A 21,024-nucleotide genomic window follows, 5' to 3' on the forward strand; every position below is an offset into this window, starting at 1 on the left:
TAATAAATAAGGCGAATTATAAAAATAAAATTTAGTTAATATTGCAGTTATAGTAGTAAAGACGTAAGGCTCCATAATCCCTAGAATATTGTCCGACCAATATAAATTTTAATTTGTAGCACTTAGGTGCATTATTGTTTGAAAACTGAAGGAGTGGTATTCCAATATTATGGCTTTTCAAATTACTGTACATACAATGAATAATTTATAGACGAGTTGCGTTATTGAAAAGAAAAAAAAAAATTCTTTGATTTCTTCAGGACTTGCCAAACAAACCCGACGGAGAAGAGTTGTTATTGTGCATGTGTATTTTTTCTTTTTTATTGATATATTTTATTCGTAACAACTGCCATCGTTCAAACAGAAGCCATTCGAATTCAATTGGAACGTCGTTGACGGAATAAAAAATGAATGAATAAATAATAATGAAAAAAAAAAATAAAATAAATAAATAAATACCCACAAAACCAAACAAACCGGGTAATTTGACCGGGGCGACTAGGGCGGTGACGGGGTGGTAAGTGGGGTCGAGGAGAGGTTATAACGTGTATAATATTATAACGACCGGCGGTGGCGGCGGCGGCGGCGGCGGCAGAAGGTTAATATTATTATTCTCGTCGTACACACTACAGCAGAGTCGTCGCATGGTCACATATATATTATTAGATTCTCGGCAGCGCCGACAATGGTCCGTTTTTAACGAACAGGTTTCCCATTGATGGATTTCCGAGCACCCTCCACAATGGAAACGCATCCGCAGCCGACTGTCTTTCGCCCCGTCATTCAACTCTCCGGGCACACCGTTCAGACGTAACCGGCTATAAGACCGCGGACACGGCCGTTTCGGTGCGCGGACACAAAATGCATTGGCGCGCGGACGTCAACGCACGGTTTATATACATGTATATGGAGATACATTCACGTACGCGGCGGTCGCTGTCGGGCTGGTATTATTTGCATTCGGTCGCAAATAAAAGAACGAACGAAAAATAAAAACGTGTACGATTATTAGAGGCCGGATAAATAGAATCAACATACATTTTGCATCGTGCTCCGACGTGTATCGGACGTATTCGCATGAATGATTCATTGAATGTAAAAAATAAGAACCACCTCGCCGTCGAATCGCGGTGCGCAGCATCCAGCGTGTGCGTGCGTATACGTCTACCGTCTTTAAGTCTGATTTATCATTTCGTCCGTGTAATTGGAAATCCGAGTGGTAGATGGCCGCTGCGAAATAATGCCGTCGCCGTCTCGGGCAATTTTTTTTCGCTTTCCGTTTTGAAACGCGCGCGCGATTGATGGACGTTTGACGTGCCCGCCTCGACGGGATCGGCTTCTGCAACGTCGACATATTATTATCATAATATTATTATACGGGCACAAGACGTGGTGCGGTTCGAGGATGGACAGAGTGGGTGCAATAGACAGACAGAGAGAAAGAGAGAGATAGAGAGAGTGAGCGTTGAGTGGCATGCGTGTGTATGTGCACAGCAGTATAGTATCTCTTCTGATGTCCTCTGTCATGTGTCGTCGTCTTCGTCAACCCGGCGAAGGCATCGTTATCTGTTTAACCGTGACGTCACAAGTCACAACCTTCTGTAGTGTGTAAGATTTATCTCACGCGCGTTTCGTTTTCTTCATTGTGCCGCCATCGTATATCCGCCGCAGTGGCAGATCGAGACGATAATCTCCAGGAAGGAGGAGGGTAAGGTGAACGATGTTGTGGAGAAGAGCGGAAGGGGTGATAAACGTGCGCCTTAGATGAAATTTGCAATTTCGAAATGCCTTCATTCGGCATGCTGCCGGGTCTACAACCTCCTATATTGCTGCTTACATATATTACCTACGTAGTATTTTGTATAGGTGTATTTTACTCACCACAACTATTGTGCTGCGATATTCTTTTTTTATTATCATTATTGTTATTATTATTTTTTTCATTTTATTAATTCAGTGTACTCTCCGAATAGGTTTTATTGCGGAGTACCTATGCGTTATCGTGATGACAGGCATGTTCATCCCACTAACGAATACAACTACAACTGTTGGACTGTCGATATCATCAGTTGCACAGGACCCATTTCAAAAAGTTCTCGAAACCGGTCGGTTATATTTTATGCTTTAACTGAGTATAACACGAAAACTTATAGCTACAACTTGTAGGATGTCATTGGTATATACTAGAAGTTATCATTAATTTATCGACTTTCGAGTGAAATATCAGTTTTTATACGACTCGTGAAGACTTCAGGAACACAGTATAATATTGAAATACGTAATATCGATATTATAAGTATAACAGTTCTTTATAATTTTATAATTTAATCATTCTATGCATTTCAGCAGTTGTAAAGTTTATAACGTACCTTCTTTTTATTAATAAAGTCTATCATTTACCATGAGTACGGTTTTTATATTTTAGAATAATTTTAATAACAATATTATAATATAATGTAATCCGTTTGTATAGAATGCTTAGTGATCACGGACGTCTTTTTTGGCAACAGTTCGCGCAAAAATAGAAACAACTCGTGATTTATATTTACCGACCTTGGCACGTGTGTCGTAAACGTATACATGAAAACGAATGAATAATGTGTGGAGAAAAATAAATACACGATTCCTCGAAACAAATCGGGTTTAGTGTTAATTTGAACAATTTCCGCATCGGTAGCAATCTTTAGCCGTTGCACTAAAACCTTACAAATACGCGTTTATTTATATATATAATCTATGTATGTCTATCATTTATTTTTTAATTTTTTAATTGTTAATCAGTTTGCATTTAGTTTAGACGCATTATTTTGAGCACAACCTCGCCGCAGCGATTAACAGATGACGACCGCAGTAGCAGTAGGTACATTCTGAAGCGTTTATAAATTTATAATAATAATAATAATATAAACGATAACGTTAACGTGGCGAATTCTTGTCCAAGCCGATTTGGACGACACCGTGTGTCATCTACAAAGCCACAAAGGGCGCTCCTTTCCCTCGGGACACTGAAAAGCTGCACTCGTATATTTATATATACAAACACGACGCGTTTATTATAATGTACAGTGATAACGACTTGGATAATATCACCCCGGAACGTTATATTATTAATATCTTGTCGTCCCCAATATATTATAACGGAACAACGCCACGCCGTCTATACGCCCCCGACCTACCACACCGACCGCCAGTGACGATCTATCTTTCGGCGGTGGCTCGAAGCGCTGCTGCTTAATGCCATTTGTCCGCGATGGCGGCGATAGTTAATTATAAGGGATCCCATCATTAACAGATAACCGAAAGCAAGTCCCTTCCTGCAGCACCGGTACTCCCCTCGACCCGGCTATTCCTCTTCACAAAAGTCGCCTATGGCGTTTTCTGGTAAAGTCATCAATTACGATACACCCCGCAGCGGTTCGCATTGCTGTCGCTGTATCAAAAACTTTGGCCCCAACCTAACGTTCCTCGGTGGAGCGGAGAATCAAATGTGGCAACGACGACGACAGCGATGAATAACAAACTTGAATCTATGTGTACAGATCTATTATATATAATTCCATACATACCGCGCGACTGTCCTGCGGCGACACGACGGCGATTGGACATTTATGAGTTTACTGCGGACACGCCGAAACTAACAACATTAGTGTATACACTGAAGTCTAGACCGTGATCAGCTACAAGGACTTAATATGTTACATACATACATATGTATTATATTATACAATATATTTAATACATTCGAATATTGACATTTTTGATAATATAGCGTTCTAAAAAATTATATTTTCACAATGTTTTCCATTTAAAAACAAGGGTTTGAAAAAAATATACCATGACTAAAATAAATTTGAAAACAAAATATGATTTGTAATATCACATAATAAATTGTTTGTCATATAATTGTTTCCACATTCTGCATCATAATAGTTACAATTAAAATTTAAAAAAAAACGGCCCATTTAAGGTTTCATTGTTAGACATCAACAACTGTTGACTGGTATCCATATAAGCATACATGTAGGACTTCAGGCAGTAACGAAGGATGACATTGAAAGTAGTCTTGAGAGCATTATCCTATTAAAATTCTCCTAGGGCCTAAATTCAATAAAATCTAAATAATTAATCAAAATTTTAAATTCATATAATATTTTATAATTTTTTAAAAAAAAGTATTAATATGTGGTTATAACATGTAAATGTATTAATGAGAAACTTATAATTTGATCCCTAAAAATAAACCACAAACTTTCAACTCTAAAAAATATTAAATCTTAAATCATTACAGCTTAAAAAAAAATTGTATCTAATACGTTGTATAGATAATTAAATGCCTTTTTTTTATTTCAAAATAATGTAGAATATTACAACAAATTGTAGTGTTTTTATATTTATAAAATATATTGTTTAACACAATATCATAATTCATATTTTATAAATATAAAAACACTACAATTTGTCGTAATATTCTACATTATTTTAAAATAAAAAAAGGCATTTAATTATCTATACAACGTATTAGCTTGGCATGCAAACTAACGTTTAGTTGCCGATTTCTAAAAATTTTAATAACTTCTCTATGCTTATAATAGTATTTTAGATATATTCTTGTTACATATACACAGTTAAGAAATAAGAGCCCGTCCAATCATTCCTGAACCGTATATAGTACCTACACATGTTTTCATACGTTGTAGAAATACTTTGTATACCATAACGTATTATGCCTCCAAATATAATATTATACTGCAATAGGAATATACGAGTAATTCATATCATTTAAAATATTATTGATCGTTATTACTTATTATAGTTATTAAGCACATGCAAGATGTGATGCCGCCAATTCGACCATGCGTAGTATACAATGTATGGAGTAATAATAGCTTGGGACTGGCATGGTCGGTTTAACGACCGTGGCGCACGAGAGAAAAATAAAGAGCAAAAAAAAAATCCTGAAAAATCAAAGGGACACCGCCGTCCAAATGTCCTCTCCATAGATTATAACGACAGTAGTTTGTCCAGCGGGCGGTCACCATACATGCAGTAGGCGTGTATCATTACGTCATATATAATAATGAAATATTATATTATCGTGTGTGTAATACATAAATAATAAGTGTATAACACATATATAGGTGTGTCAGCGGATGACATTTCGATACGGGTGTAATAGTCAAGTGACATGCACCGCATGTGCGAATATGGGGAGAAGGACATTCACCAAATGTTTAATTTCGTTCATTTCTTTTATGTCTACACTAGTTTAAAAGTAACTTGATAAATTAACTTTTACAGTTAATAATCCAGTTTACAGTGATGTTCAGTGATGTTCAGTTTTAATTGGCGACAACCAGCGTATCGTGTACAATTTAATTATGACAAACTAAAAAAGTTCATAGTTGTTAAATGGTCATCAAATAACTAGTTCAAATACCGATATTATTGATTATTTATCCATTTATAATAGGAATCGGTAACAATTAAAAATATTTATAGTTAATTATTAATAAAACTAAATATTTACATTATAGAGATAGAAATAAATAAAACGAATAGTTCTTATAAGTATTATAACTAATATTAAATAACTAATAACATAAAATGTATAAATTGGATTAATTAAAAAATGAAATACAAACATATTATAAATAAATTATAATTATTGATATATGTACATAACAACCAAGCAGTTAGCAGGTATTCAAAACATCCCTTTGATCATTTGACAACGATTTTTTTCACTTCACGCGCCTCATGCAAATATTTGTCAGCAAAACGTGCATATTACGTATATACAATAATTACCATTAAAATAAATAGAGTTATATATAAGGTTTGGTTATTATCGGTGTAATCATTAATCATATGAACATGAACCAACACTGCTCTAGCCCACTTAGTAGCGAAATCCAGCCAGAATGGTGTATTTTGGACGTCAAGGCAACTAGATTAAACTAATTAATCGTTTATAAATTGCGTACAACATGTGAATATACTATGTCCGATTTGGTTAAAAAATATTCTATAAAGAACAACGGGTGGATGGCTTCTGCAGTTTAAAATGTGAAATTTGCAATGTATACATTACGTAGTTACGAGCATTTGCTACACGACAATCTGTAAAATACGTAAAATTTTTTTTATTGGATTATTTCAGTACACGTAGTGTGTCATAGATTACGTTTTTAAATACGAATTGATGTATTAGATACTTGAACACATCGAACATTCGAATTTACTTCACAATAACGATAACAATTGTGATGCTGTTTAGTTCATACAAAACGGATGAATTGGGGGAGTTATTTTTCTGTTGGTATACCTAGGTATAAAGTGTTCACTGAACACTTGCGCACACTGAAGAAAAATACCGACCCGTCACGACTGAAAGGACACGTAAATAGTCAAAGGTTCAGCACACCTTGTGCGCTTGCGCTCTCCTCTCCTGCCCCGTATAGTGTATACTCGAGTCGAGCCCCTCACCAGGCGGTGTCACTGGCGTGAGTCATGCGGCGGACGACGTGTTAAATGGCCCGGCCGTTAATCTCACCGAATTGGTTATTAGCGCGAGAAAAAGGGATATTGTACACGGAAGGCGCCTTATTTTCGCACGACAGCCGACAGCCGCCAACGACTGCAGACAGCTTCACTGCAGCGTGCGCTTGATAAACGGAACCCGTTAAACCGACGGACCGGCGGTCCCTCCTCCTTCCGGAGATCGTTGTCGTTGTTACCGCGGAAATATAATAATAACGATATCATGCAGGTTGTCCGCCGACCTGCCGTGTTTTTCATAACGTCCCTCTAATAAGATATTATAATAATAAAACGTACCGCATATACATGTATATCACTTTAGGGAGGGGGAGGATTACATGATGGGTATATGATAGTGTTTTACTACGTTTTAAATTATGTACAACTTACTTTGAGTGGGTCAAGAATAAAGTAGTACTTATTTGATTTTACGTGTTCAATATTCTTAGTTAAAATCATGTACGTAATATTATATTTTATAAATTTATGGTACCGCGGTTCTGCAACGACATAATATGCCACCGTTAAGGATTTGCAACCAAAAGTATCATATTTTAAGTCTTAAGGTATTTTTAATCGTTAAACATTAATGAATAGTGAGATTATTAATGTTTAATATTATTAAATTGGATATGGCCAAGAGTTATTGTTAGGTATATAAAAATAGAACGTATTTGGATTCTTGTAAAATATTATTTTCGTTTTCCCAAAAAATATTAGTATATTCCCGGATGATTTATAACAGTATAGCTAATGTAAGATTATCAATTAAGGTAAGTTTTGTTTTTAATTATTGATGATAAATAGATAAAAAGTTGTTGACTTTATACAATTTAGTATATTTAGAATATATCATAAATTATCAGAATAAATAAATTTGACTTAATCATAGACTAAGTCACTTAATACACATTACTAAACAATAATAAGTTGTTATATCAACTACTAATAATTATTGTTGTTTAATAAACTGTAGATTATTGAATTTGTTGGGTTGCTAATCTAATCAGTATAAAAATATTGAAATTTTTTAATTATGTTAGATTTCAGTTAGTCACGACTATTTTTGGATGAGTATATTAATATATTTTTAATGTATATAATATTTCGTGGAAATAATGCGCAAGCGGTCCCCACGGCATCGTCGATTAAAACTGAAAATAAATATATACAGCATAATATTATTATTACGAATTACGATACTATAAATACATATTTTTTTTAAAGGTAAATATTATATCCATACACTTCTACTAGATGAACGATTTTCTAGAACAGAATCATGTTTTATGGTCACCAAATTTACAATAACTTTTTAAAAAATAATTTAAAATATAATAATCAGCTTCAACTTATAATATCAACCTTTGCTCAAATACACTATGGCTCGTGACTTTTTGAGTTAATATTTATTAATATATAAAATCAATATAGTTCAATGCTTCAGCGCAAACGTTACCTGTTATAATTTCTCTGGAACAACATTTGAAGTGTATTTTTAATATTTTTAAAATAAATACTCAAAATATATTATTTTAAAGAAGATTATGAAGTAAAGTAAAATTGTATTGAATGTATAATATTATATGGTGTGCATTGTGCAATTAGTCATCGTTCATCAATGATATTATTTTTGGTTTTTTCGTTAGATTTTATTATAAAATAGAGTTCTTATGTTAATCACTATTCATTACTAATAATAAATACCTATATATTTTAATAATTACCTTCATGCCTCTAAGATTTAGTTATGACTTATGAGTCTCTAACGCGTATTTTATCCAAAGCTGTATTAATATCATATTTATTATTTAATATTAATTATTTATAAAATTAATGTTGTTTCGTGGAACTTGGCGTGGGCAATATAGTTTTATCATTAACAATGACATGTTATTAATGCTAGCGCTCCTAAACACGTGTCATATTTCAAGTAGATATTATTATATGCACAATTTATTTCTATAGAATACAAACAATAACGAGGAAACATAAATTATTTTTATGGTTGAAATTTATAATATTATAATAAAATGGTTTTACCATTTTTATGAAAATGACAGCGTTTAAATTCGATGAAATTATTGTTATTATTTGCATTTTTAATGTTGACAATATGAATTATTAGTGATATACATATTTTATCGATAGTATTTAATTAATTATTTAAATTCACTACCAACTTGGTAATTCGTAACATTTTTTAAGTATAAAATATTTTTTTTCTATTAAACAAGCCATTCCGGTTTGTACTAATTTAAAAAAAAAAAAATAAAAAAACTTATATTTTTTTTTATATTTATTCAATTTGTATATTATGATGCATTTTACGATGTTCTCAATTGCAAGAACATGAGTATTTTTATAAGATTGAAAATAAATTGGCATCTCTCACTTATAAACATTTGAAAATATTTTTTATAATATTGTAAACCAATAATTTTACTAAAAATCTTTTGAATGTTTCTCCTTACTTATTAAGGTTGATACATGCTCCATCTCAAATCGAATAAATCATGATTTTTAAAATGTTCCCCGATATCATTACATGTAATTTGTATGAGTAAATACATAATTTATTTATGTGATTGATTTGACCTCATATAACTTATTAAAGTCAACATGAAACCAAAGGGGAGGAAGCTTTAACTTTTATGTACATCCTTTGCTTTCTAAACGTTGTGTTCTATAACTTATTAAGATAATAAATATTTCATACGTTTTCAAATCTATTAAATAAATACAAAAATAAAATACAAATAAAATTGTTAATATTGTTATCAAATCATATATCTTATGTTATTTATAATCTATTATGTCCTGAAGTTATAATTATATTTTTCTGAAAAAAAATAATGAAAATTCACGCTTGTTTGTAGTCAGTTATTTCATTAGTTAAATATACCTACTATATAATATACTAGTATATTAATTAATTGATGGTTATTTGTACTATTTACTTACATTGACCAATATCACCGTGGTTATACTTCACAAACAACGTGGAGAGTAATTCAATCAAAAATAAAAGTCAATACATTTTGGTTTGATTTTCAAAATTTTAAAATTACAACTATTTGTTTATTAAGTAAGTAATTTATATTAATTTTTCTTAATTTAATTTACTCCTATATTTTTCCTGACTTTTACTCTGCTAATCTTTTGGGTCATGGCAAACTTGTGTTGTATTATTTCCAATTATTTAGTGTACTTGAGTAATAATAATAAAAATTGCTCCGTCTTCTGTTCCAGGTACATAGTATACGATTATGTGACAACATTTGATATCAAGTTAAACCCAACAGTATAGATATAAATGATTATTACAATCGCTTTAATTAGAGGACGTGAATTTAATACAAGATTTGAATAAATAGCTCATTGCTTTAACCCTAAACTAAGTCGATTGTTTCTCTTAGGCTTAATGTATATAAATACAATATATTACTGCTCCCGTAGCTTAAATAGTTACCCACCCGCACACAACAAATAAACGGTATACTTCGTCCTTCCAATGTGAATAGATTATCTCAAACGGGAAACTCCGAAAATTTTGAAATCAGACTGTATTTTGGTCTGACAGTATAAGCTACTTACCCACGGGAATCCGTCCGTTGATTTGCATTTTTCAAGATGATTTGTCCGATAACCTCTATCAAACATAACTTAATATATGGACAATAATTACTACGCTAAATAAATGCAATCATTTATCCGTTTCCTGTTTTTATTCCGGCTGCGTTCATCTATGTCACGTGTGCGCGACAGTTCAAACATATATAGTTGCTGATAGAAGTGTAGATAAAAACAATCATGTAGGTACCATCCGAGTTTATTTCTGATCAAAAATTACGTAATGCGAAACACGATTCACAGCGGCCAAACTGCAGTGAAATAACAACTCCGTAAACCTTCTTTAGACTATCCGCATCGAAGGACGGCGGCGTAGAATCATTCTTTAGTGGCAATAAATCGCCGTTAACAATGGACGTAATTGCGATATATTATAGGGATTGCAGTCTTTTTCGCGGCAATCCAACAGGAATGCCAAGGTTATAGTGTAATACAAATATGATAATAATATGACTGGAACATTGTTACAACGGCAGTTGGCCGAGTATAATGTCTCTAATAGCACATTATTATTGTAATTTGCTACCACCGCGCAGTATTGCAGTCAATCTTTTGGAATTCTTCCTTGGTCGATACACAATCACCACATTTTCGGTCTTGTAAACTCACATTTATTATAATATTATTACCGACAATGTTAAACAATCAATAGAACGTCGTGATCAACTGATTTATACGTTTTTACGCTTTCTTTTTTTTTTTGAGTTTGCTGCACCGTAACCTGGAATTTTTAGTTACTTCGATTGCTAATCGTAATATTAATAAAGCACTAAACCGTCTAAACCTATACATATAAAATAAATATTTCGAGATTGATCGAAAATACGATTTGGATTTGATGATGCATGCATTGTCGAAATAGTAGTTATTAAGTGCAAAACGTAGTTCCGGTATCTGATTAACTTTCCAGCACGTTAAAATTACATTTAATATGATTATTTAATCCCAGGTTACATCATAGACCTAACAGAAAGAAGTCCGAGGACTAATATTGTTAGAAAAATACATCATACATACTTAAGATTTCATCTTATCGACAAGTATTGATTATCTTTTTCTAACAATATTGATTTTTAGCAAAATATATCAAAGTTTGGGGGATACGCTATGTACAAATAAATCTATGGGTTACATCGTCTTCAAAACCGATGTGTTCAAACAAATTTTTATGAAAAGCTGATGTTCAATTCTTGCAAACCAAAAAATCATTATAATGTAAGATATGGAAAGATTATAATAAATTTTATTATAGATATAGGACATATATTATAGGTACTACCTACATACGACATTATGTCGACGATGTTACGACTGTTGTATGGCACGGTAGTCACTACTAGCCTGTACATACATACTACCTAGAAATATTAGTTTACAGTGCGTTTTGTAAATCGATAAAGTGCATTTTACGACTGCTATCCGTTTCTTTATTAGGTATATGTATAATATTAATATAATGTCAGATTATTATATAGATTATAAAATGTATATAAAGCCATCGACGTTTTATATTTATACTCACATTCATTGAATATAATAGTCACAGTTATATTATTACTATACATAATAATGATTAAGTCGTATTGCAGAAAGACGCACACGTACCTGCCTACATAATATTACACGGTATTATAGGTAATAACGTACAATTGAAAATAACTGTGCGTCGACAGGGGAGACTGCGCTTGGTTTACCACATTATATTATACGCACACGTGAAGTTTATAGGTATACACATATATTATGATACTGCTATGTACAGATATATACGATACTATCTCTTTGGATATAAAACGCGTATTATTCAGATGTTAGTGTACCTAGTATCTATTAAACCCGTAGACTGCAGTCTGTGTATGTGTGTGTATGTAAAATTATAATAGACAGGAGAGAGAACGATGATTAATTATCGTGCAACCATCCGTTCCGTTGACTGCGTACATAAAATATCAATTAGTTTGTTCGTTTTGAAACGACCGACAATATTATACCCATTATTATCGCTATATCAAATAGCGTACTGCACACACACAGACATATTATATTGGTAAAATTGTATTTTATTATTATTAAATTAAAAAAAAAAATACACTCATGACACATTCGATGCGAAGGACAACACGTGTATCCAACAATGTAATATTGATGTAACAATTTTTTTCTGCGATGTCTTTTGCGCGTAAGCTTCCGATGTAATAAGAAATTAATATGTATAGTTGATATTATAAAGATTATCACGTAATTCGTTGTAATAATATGTTGGTAGTAATTATAAATAAAAAGATTTTTGAAACGACTGTTAAATTTACTGTGTAATAAATTGTAAGTAAATACATATAAATACCATACAATAAATATATAAATAATATTATTAAATAAAATATCTCGCAAAACGGAGTAAAGATAAAAATTTTAAAATTTTAAATTATAAAGTATAAATAAATGTTTTTATGTTAGAATGTAAATCATACATATAGATACAATAAAATAAATTGTGATAATATTAATTATTGACATTAATAATACACTTACTTTATATAATATAAAAAACATATCATATTAAAAGCCAATTTTTAACTTTATTACATTAATATATTGGTTTAAGGAAAGGTAATATAGACTTCTACATTATAAGTAGAAATTTTTCACATATTGTATTTTAACAATTCTGGACACTCAAGTGACATTCACTTTAAACACTTTAAACATATATTATATAAGCTATCGTGCTTCTATTTGCAAGTGACCAAAACCTAACCTGAATATATAATACTTACATTACTATAAAATAACAGTACAGAACGGTACATCACTATTCAAAAATAAAAATAATGTTTAAATAAAATTAATAATCATCTTGGGTATTTACAAGATCAAAGAGCTTAAAATTATCAGAAATTAATAAATATTCACAGAATTAAAAAATACTTACCTTTTAATGCGTTCATTTAAATTAAAAGCTACGGGAAAGAGATAACTTCCCTACGGAATGCTCGAAACTTTATATTATATTTTTGATAGGCAGTGGCTAATTTTAATTTATTAAGATGAGAGCATTTATTTTACGCTGAATAACTTTAATTTAGCAATTTAAAATGTAATATAAACCGTACCAAACACTATTTTTATGTCTAAATAAATAATTAAATCAACCCGGCTATTATTACACCAATTAAACATAATGTAATAGGAGTATAAGTCAATTTGGTAAATGGTAATACACCAGCTACAACGTTATTTGTTAATGATAATATATTCGAATATATCATGTGCTTGTTAATACATACACATACTGTTTCTATTAAATTTACAAACAATTTTAGCAGAGCACTCAATTCAAATATCGGGCGATAATTTATTACTATAATGTTCTATTTCCATAATAGTTTATAATTAGTAAAATATAACTTACCCATATTAAATGTTTAGCAATTTAATTAATATTTTTAGATAATTTGTTATGGCTGTGCCAGGAAAAATTCTGCGTCATTGATTTCTACATCATCGAGAATCCGTTTTACTTTATATTATATCGAAAACTCCTCGCCAAATTGCGCACTCCAATTTGACGACCAAACTAATAATACTATTCCGGGTTTGCGGTAAACCGACCTGCCACATGGGCAGTCGTGAACGTGGACGTTTACCATATTTTACGTGTGGACGTATATAGTAATAAATATGCATTATACACAACGCGTATTCCCGACAAAACATATAGGTACCTACTGTGGCAAGGAGTGTAATGTATACGACAGTATAATAATATTATAGGTTTCTCGTTTACACACGATAATATTATACAGATCCGTAGGTGGTGATCGTGAAGATTAAAACTAATTTTAGTTTTAATCTTTGCAGTATTAGTATTATTTATTATAATAGTTATATTGTCTGATCATTAGTTTGCCTAAAAATGTGATTAAATTAGACAGTCACTGAACCGCCGTAAAGAAGTAGCGCCTAATCGGTATATACCTATGTCAGGCCAATGCACATACTACTATGAATCGAAAAAAACGACGCCATTGCGATTACTGTTGATTTATTCAGCATTTATTATACAACGAATAAACCAAGACGAACCGGTGGCGTGGCGGTGTAGTACATATAGCCATATAGTGTTACAGAATATAATTTTTGCAGTGTTCCGGGCAATTAATAATATGACGTATGGTAATAATAATCGTATTATTATGGTCAATCGATATCACTACATAGTGCAGCGATCTCTTTCCACCTGGAATTAATCGATTTCGACTAGTGAATATATTTTATTTTTTTTTTTTTTTTGTAATATTATGAAGTTAATAGGTACGTACTTTGGCGTGTACATTATAGTAAAGGTGGTAATCGAGATGTGGCTGCTCGTGAGTTTTTTTAAGTGGTAGTGGCGTTAGGTCAATAAAGGTATTTCAGTATTTACTACTATAGGTAGATAGAAATACGAAGGTAAATTTCTTTATTGTGTTTGAAAGGGTGTTTAGAATATTAAAATTGTCTCTGAAAAAATGCTGTACGTTCACCGCGCCACTGACTCGTCTATTACAATTTACAACCGTTTAACTCGATGAATTACGCAGTCCATATTCAGCGGGGCGATATACGATGAGACGAGTAGACAACCATGATGGCATATATTATATATATACATATTGAGTATAATCGTACGGTACCATTGCGAGCAACGACCCTTCGACCGCAAAAATCACGTTTACCGCAATTCCTTTTTCTACCGACGCCTCCCTCTCCGACCGAAAATAAACTACCCTTCCACGCAAGTCTTACCAGTATATTATATCCGACTGGCTGCGGTTGTATGGTCTGTGTAGGTCGCCGTCGACGCGTAAATCAATCACGGTGACATATTCAAACGAGTAATCGGTTAGGTTCACCGACTAACATTTCAGCCATTATACTTATATAATCTACACGATGTGTATGTGTATAATATAGTTTATATACACGCAGAACTTCCTGACACCACGATGGCATCGCTGACTGCGTACGCTTATGGCTCAGACGTGATATATGGACACGAAGGTTGGACGTGTCTATAATTTAGGAACAACGTTGCAGCAATATAATATATTTGTATAATATTATCAACGTGACGTAGTTTACCCAAAGGCATGTAAATTGGTCATTTTTAACACACTTCGTGTATAAATGTATAACAATCATATTGTGTTCTGTGGGTTTACCTTAACTATGTGAAAAACACGATTCGTTAGTACTGTTTTAATCATCATGTAAATTTTATAATATTTAATAATAGCATTATATTATAACCGTGGTATACCTAATATCAGTAATCTTTTCTTGATTTCAGCAAGCGCTAACTTAGTTTAAAATATATAATACCTACAGCGATGTCAACATTGTAAGTAAACAATTATCTTAAAATCACTTTATCAAAAAATATGTGTTATGTTTTACAATTTGTATATTATCAATGATTAACTAAATAAAATATTTTCATTTTTTCTATATTTATTCTTTTTTGGGTTTGTTATAATTTATAAATAACAAGCATTTATCATTATGACACGCGAATAATACAATCATGATTCATGATTCATGAATAAAATATCAAATGTACATATTTAGTTAGGTTAACGAAATGAGTTATGTTAGTGAATTGACATTGTACACTTGTAACTACATAAAAATGTGTTCAAGCAAAAACACAGAATAAACATTTTCAAGGTCAATATTTATATTTTATTTTAATTGATAAATTATTTGACATGCATAAATACTTTGACGGTCGATAAAAAACACTTGTATTATTTTATATTGTATATGTAGAACAATTATCAATTTATAGTACCTAAAACAGTTAATTTATATTATCTATAAAATACCTAATTAGTATATAACACAGAGAATAATTATTATTGATTATAATATATTTTAGAAAATATATTAGGTAATATAATGTATATTATTTAGAAAAACGGAATTTCATATTTTAACGTTGACAAATATATTATATGTTCGTACACATAATACACATTAAATTTAAATAAATAGGACCATCCCATGTTTTGGAGATTATAGAAGAAAAGAAAAAGACATGTCACTTATAAAAGTACTAAACGACAAAGATAAGAAGTGTGTATATAAATAATGGTATTGAATAGAAAGGAAAAAAACTTGAATTTTGACATCAAATTTTGATCCTTTTGTACACATAACACACATACAACAGTAATATAATAAGCCGGTGTTATATTAAAACACGGATCGAATGGATCATCCGTCGTCGTTGTATGCGACAACCCCAACTATGCACTAGAATGTGTGTGTGTGTGTTGTATTCAACGACGATGACGTGTAATTTTCTGACATATGGCTCAAGGTGTTTTTTTTGTTTGTTTGTACACTCACACTGTACACCGAAATACCCCGCGACCGCTTTCAAAAAGTCCTCATTCAACTGTCCTCTCGCTGGATATAGGTACCTCTCCCGAGGAACCTGTCAGCGCCATCCACACTAATTTTCCTTTTAACCGCAGAGCGTTTTTTTTTTTTTACCCGCCTGTATTACAATGAATTCTCGTGAATAACGAGATCTCTAATTAATTCATATTATAACGTCGACAGCGGCAGCGAGGGGAGACTACTTTTTTTTTTTGTATAATTTATACATACCTTTTTCCCCTCCCGTTCATATCGTATTGCCCGTAATAGGGAGCGCAACAACTACTCGCAAGTGTTGAACACCGCCGGACGGAACGGCGAGAGGAAATAATATATAATAATAATATATAATATGGTAACGCGGCAACGTCAAATGATGGTAGTTTGCCGCAATAACGTCTTCGAACTGGTTAGCAGTTCGCATACTAATGACGTCAGTGCGTGTACACATTTGTATAATATGTTTCCATTATACCTGCTACCTATAATAATAATATAATAATAAACATATTATTATATTATATTACACAATGTCTTACCTCAGTGTATTCTTTTCGGCACAGGAAATAATACAAGCGCATGCAAACCGCGCATTGTTATAACACAAGGAGACGTTTATTATGTATGTATGTATAATATATTATATGCCACACACACACACACACACACATATATATATATATATATATATATATTGATGTGTATTTTTTTCCATATGACCGTAATATTATACCTACGACGCCTAATGAATCCGCCGTGTGTGGTGAAAAAAAAATAATCGTCAGCCGTTCGCAATAAATAACACGACGGGTTTCAACTTTCAATTAAAACTCAGACGGAAACACGTGTGTAGCTCGCGCGCGCGTGTGTGTGTGTCGTGTAATTTATACTCACAGGTACCGTGTATTACCGTATACCCGGTTCAAGTTTTATGACCATATTGGCGGGTCAAGACTCGTAGTGGTAATAGAACCAATAGATGAATGGAAGTATAATCACGGTACGACATACAGTACTACAGTAGGCATATATATGCACATACGTATGGCTACCCAGTGAAAGGACTGAATCCAGATTTTTAAGTTTAAGAATTAAGACGCGTAGGCACTAATTAGTTAGACACCATGCGAGTTAGTCGTATTAAATGACTTAGGTATATCTACGTGTCTAATTAGGTAGCAATAAATCTAATAGGACGTCTTTTAGATTCTGAAAGGAGCGATGATTGTATGTATTGACTTTACAGCGGCCGATAAATAATTATTTAAATTATAAACCATTGTTTATGTGACGTTTGAATTACGTGCGGTGGGTGACACTAAAAAATATAAGACATATAATCTCTATACTCCAGCGAAATAAGTTTTTGCGGCGCTCATTAAGTACCTGCATATATCTGGAAAGTTTACAATTAATAAAACGACAAGCGATCGGGATTTTAGACGAGTTTCAAAAATGAAAAACATGTATTTATACAGCTCTGCCTCGCTATAAAGTTGTATAGCAGACACATAGCCAACCACCAATGAGTGCAATTTTAGGAGGCAATTATACGATACCCAAATAAACTCTTTTTTCCTCTACCTACCCAATATAATATATTATACCCGTTGTGTGCGTAGCGGCACAATGTTTTAGTCTGTTAATGGGGTGATTAAACGTATATTATATAAAATTCTATTCTTTATATGACGGTCCACAACAATATATCAATATATGTATAATATACTGCTTCAGTGTTATTATGTCTGTGTGTATATTATATATTATATAATAATTATTATATATACTCGAGGGACTACCCGGTGAAGCGGAAATTATGCAAGTCACGTGTCGTGGAGTGTCTAAAATCCCTTGTCTTGTTTATTGAGAGGGCGTGCACGCTGGTAAATCTGAAACTCTGTCGTGTGTATTTAATATGATATACATATATCACAACTTAAAAAAAAAATCAGTTATAATAGGCCATTATAATCGTAAACTCCGCCAAGAGTATACCGTATTTGAAGTGGATATACGTTTATAACGTTTTATGTTCATGTTACGCCGAGCACATTAATAACCACCGTGAGTAATAGTAACAAAATGGGAACACAAAGGGATGATACCATATTATCATCTGCTGTATTGATACATATTAAGGACGGTTTGATAGGTCCGTGCCAATTTATCTACGTTACAATCTCTTTAAAATTAAAAACAATAACCAATAATTTTATTTTATTATATGGACTGTTAAAAATAATAATTTATAATGATTTTAAATATATAAATAGAATAATTAAAATTTAATAAACCATTTGTCTAATTTTTCAAGAAATTTAAAAATATTTAAAATATATTCCAATTTGTTTATATTGTGCATAAGCTATTTATTATTAAAACATCCTTAAATTTAATAGTAATATAATTGAATATGTGTTGACAGTTAAATTTTAAAAATTCATGTACCTACGCCATATAACATGAGTCGAAAATTGAAATTAATAATAGGAATAAGAATTGAAGAAGATTTTTTCCTCGTATTATTAGTAACCGTAACGTGTAAATAGTTGATAAATTATAATTATTTAAAACTAAATATTCAATAAAACTTATGTTTATATTTAATATTATTGTAAATAATACATTTAAATGCAATGATTTATTAAAGGAAAAAAAAATTGAATATTAATTTTTAATGTATGTTACTAAAACCATGATGAGTGTAAATAATCGAACTAAATCGTTTATTTTTATTTATTAGACATGTTTAACTATGCAAATATATTAGAATATATCTATAATATGAATTATTAATGTGTGTTATTACGTAAATATCATTATTTATTTTATCTAAAACTATTAAGTCAGAAGTTTTTTTTTTTTTTTAGTAGAATAATTTATTTGTAAGGATGTATTATTCAATAAATATACAACATATGCAATCTATGTATTTTAATCATATAATATATAACAAATTAAGATGTATTAAAATTAATATAAATTACCTTATTTGATTTTATTAGAATATTATTAATAATTCACAATATTCAAAATCCCCAATATATTTATAAAAAAAGATAAAGTTTAAAAAATAATATTACAAATTAATTATATTAATGGTTATACACACGTCATTGATATTAAAAATTTAATTAAAGTGGTATACTTTACAAGGTTTTTTTTAAATAACTTGGTAATATTTTTAAAAAAACTACAGAAAATCATAAAAATGAAAAAATGCGAACAAGCTATAATTTTTTACATAATTTTGATCATTTTTTGATAATCTAATTTATAATATTACTTTCAAATTTTAAATACTTGTTTCAGTGGCACACCTAACTTATGATATCACATTTTTTTTTTTTTTAATTTTCATGTGTAAATTATAAAACTTACCTATACTGACATATTTGATTTATTTTGACTGTGCATATTAAATGGATATTTATAATTGGATATGATTGTAGTACTGTAGTACTTGAATCAAACTATAAAAAAATACTTTTATCGTACACTGTCCCATTTAAAGTGATTTAGTGTTTTTACAAAAATCTGGTTATATCTAGTAATTATTATAATCAAATAATTACATCATAAAACATTTTATAACCGTAGAAAGTAATATAAACAAATTTTCGTTTTTCATACTCAAAAATAACTTTACAACTATAAACAAAATATTAAATAAAATCATATATTCTTGCAGTAATGCATAAAAATATAAATTATTCATTATTGGTACCCAATAATTTTAAATAAAATACGTTAGGTATATGATTAAATACATAACACTTTAATATTTTAATAATTATAAATGTGAAATAATAATGAAAAAAATAAAATTTTAAATTATAAAAAAATTGAATGGAACATTGTTTGTGTTGGTATTATTATTAAATATAACAAAATAATTACAATTTTTTATCGAGTTGATTATTGAACGTTTAAAACATACGATTGAATAAAAAATAATACAATATAATTAAAACAATGTAAATAATAAATATTGTACTGCAATCTACAGTTTAAATAATAAAACACAATATTTAATTTTTTTTACATATCAATAATTATAATATCATAATATAGTTTCAAAAAATTTAATATGAGAATATCCGGTTTAGCATAAAAATATTATTGAATATTTAGTACAATTAATTTAATTGTATACGTCTTATACGCCAACATTTCGACGTGGCAATACTCCACGAAGGCGACTTGATAATGCACCACGAAAAAGAAGTGGCAAAATTCCACGAAAAAGCGGCGGTAATGGCCGCGGCGGAGGTGTAGCAGTGACGATCCGCGAAGACGAATCGCTCGCTGTCCTTAAAGTTACAACGGCATCAGTTGACGATGATGCAGCGGCGTTGGTCGATGAAGATGCAGTGGCGTTGGTCGATGAAGATGCAGCGGCGTTGGTCGATGAAGATGCAG

The sequence above is a fragment of the Melanaphis sacchari genome, unplaced genomic scaffold (assembly GCF_002803265.2).
Source record: "Melanaphis sacchari strain LSU unplaced genomic scaffold, SCAv2.0 Contig4_pilon_pilon, whole genome shotgun sequence".
Classification (NCBI taxonomy): Eukaryota; Metazoa; Arthropoda; class Insecta; order Hemiptera; family Aphididae; genus Melanaphis; species Melanaphis sacchari.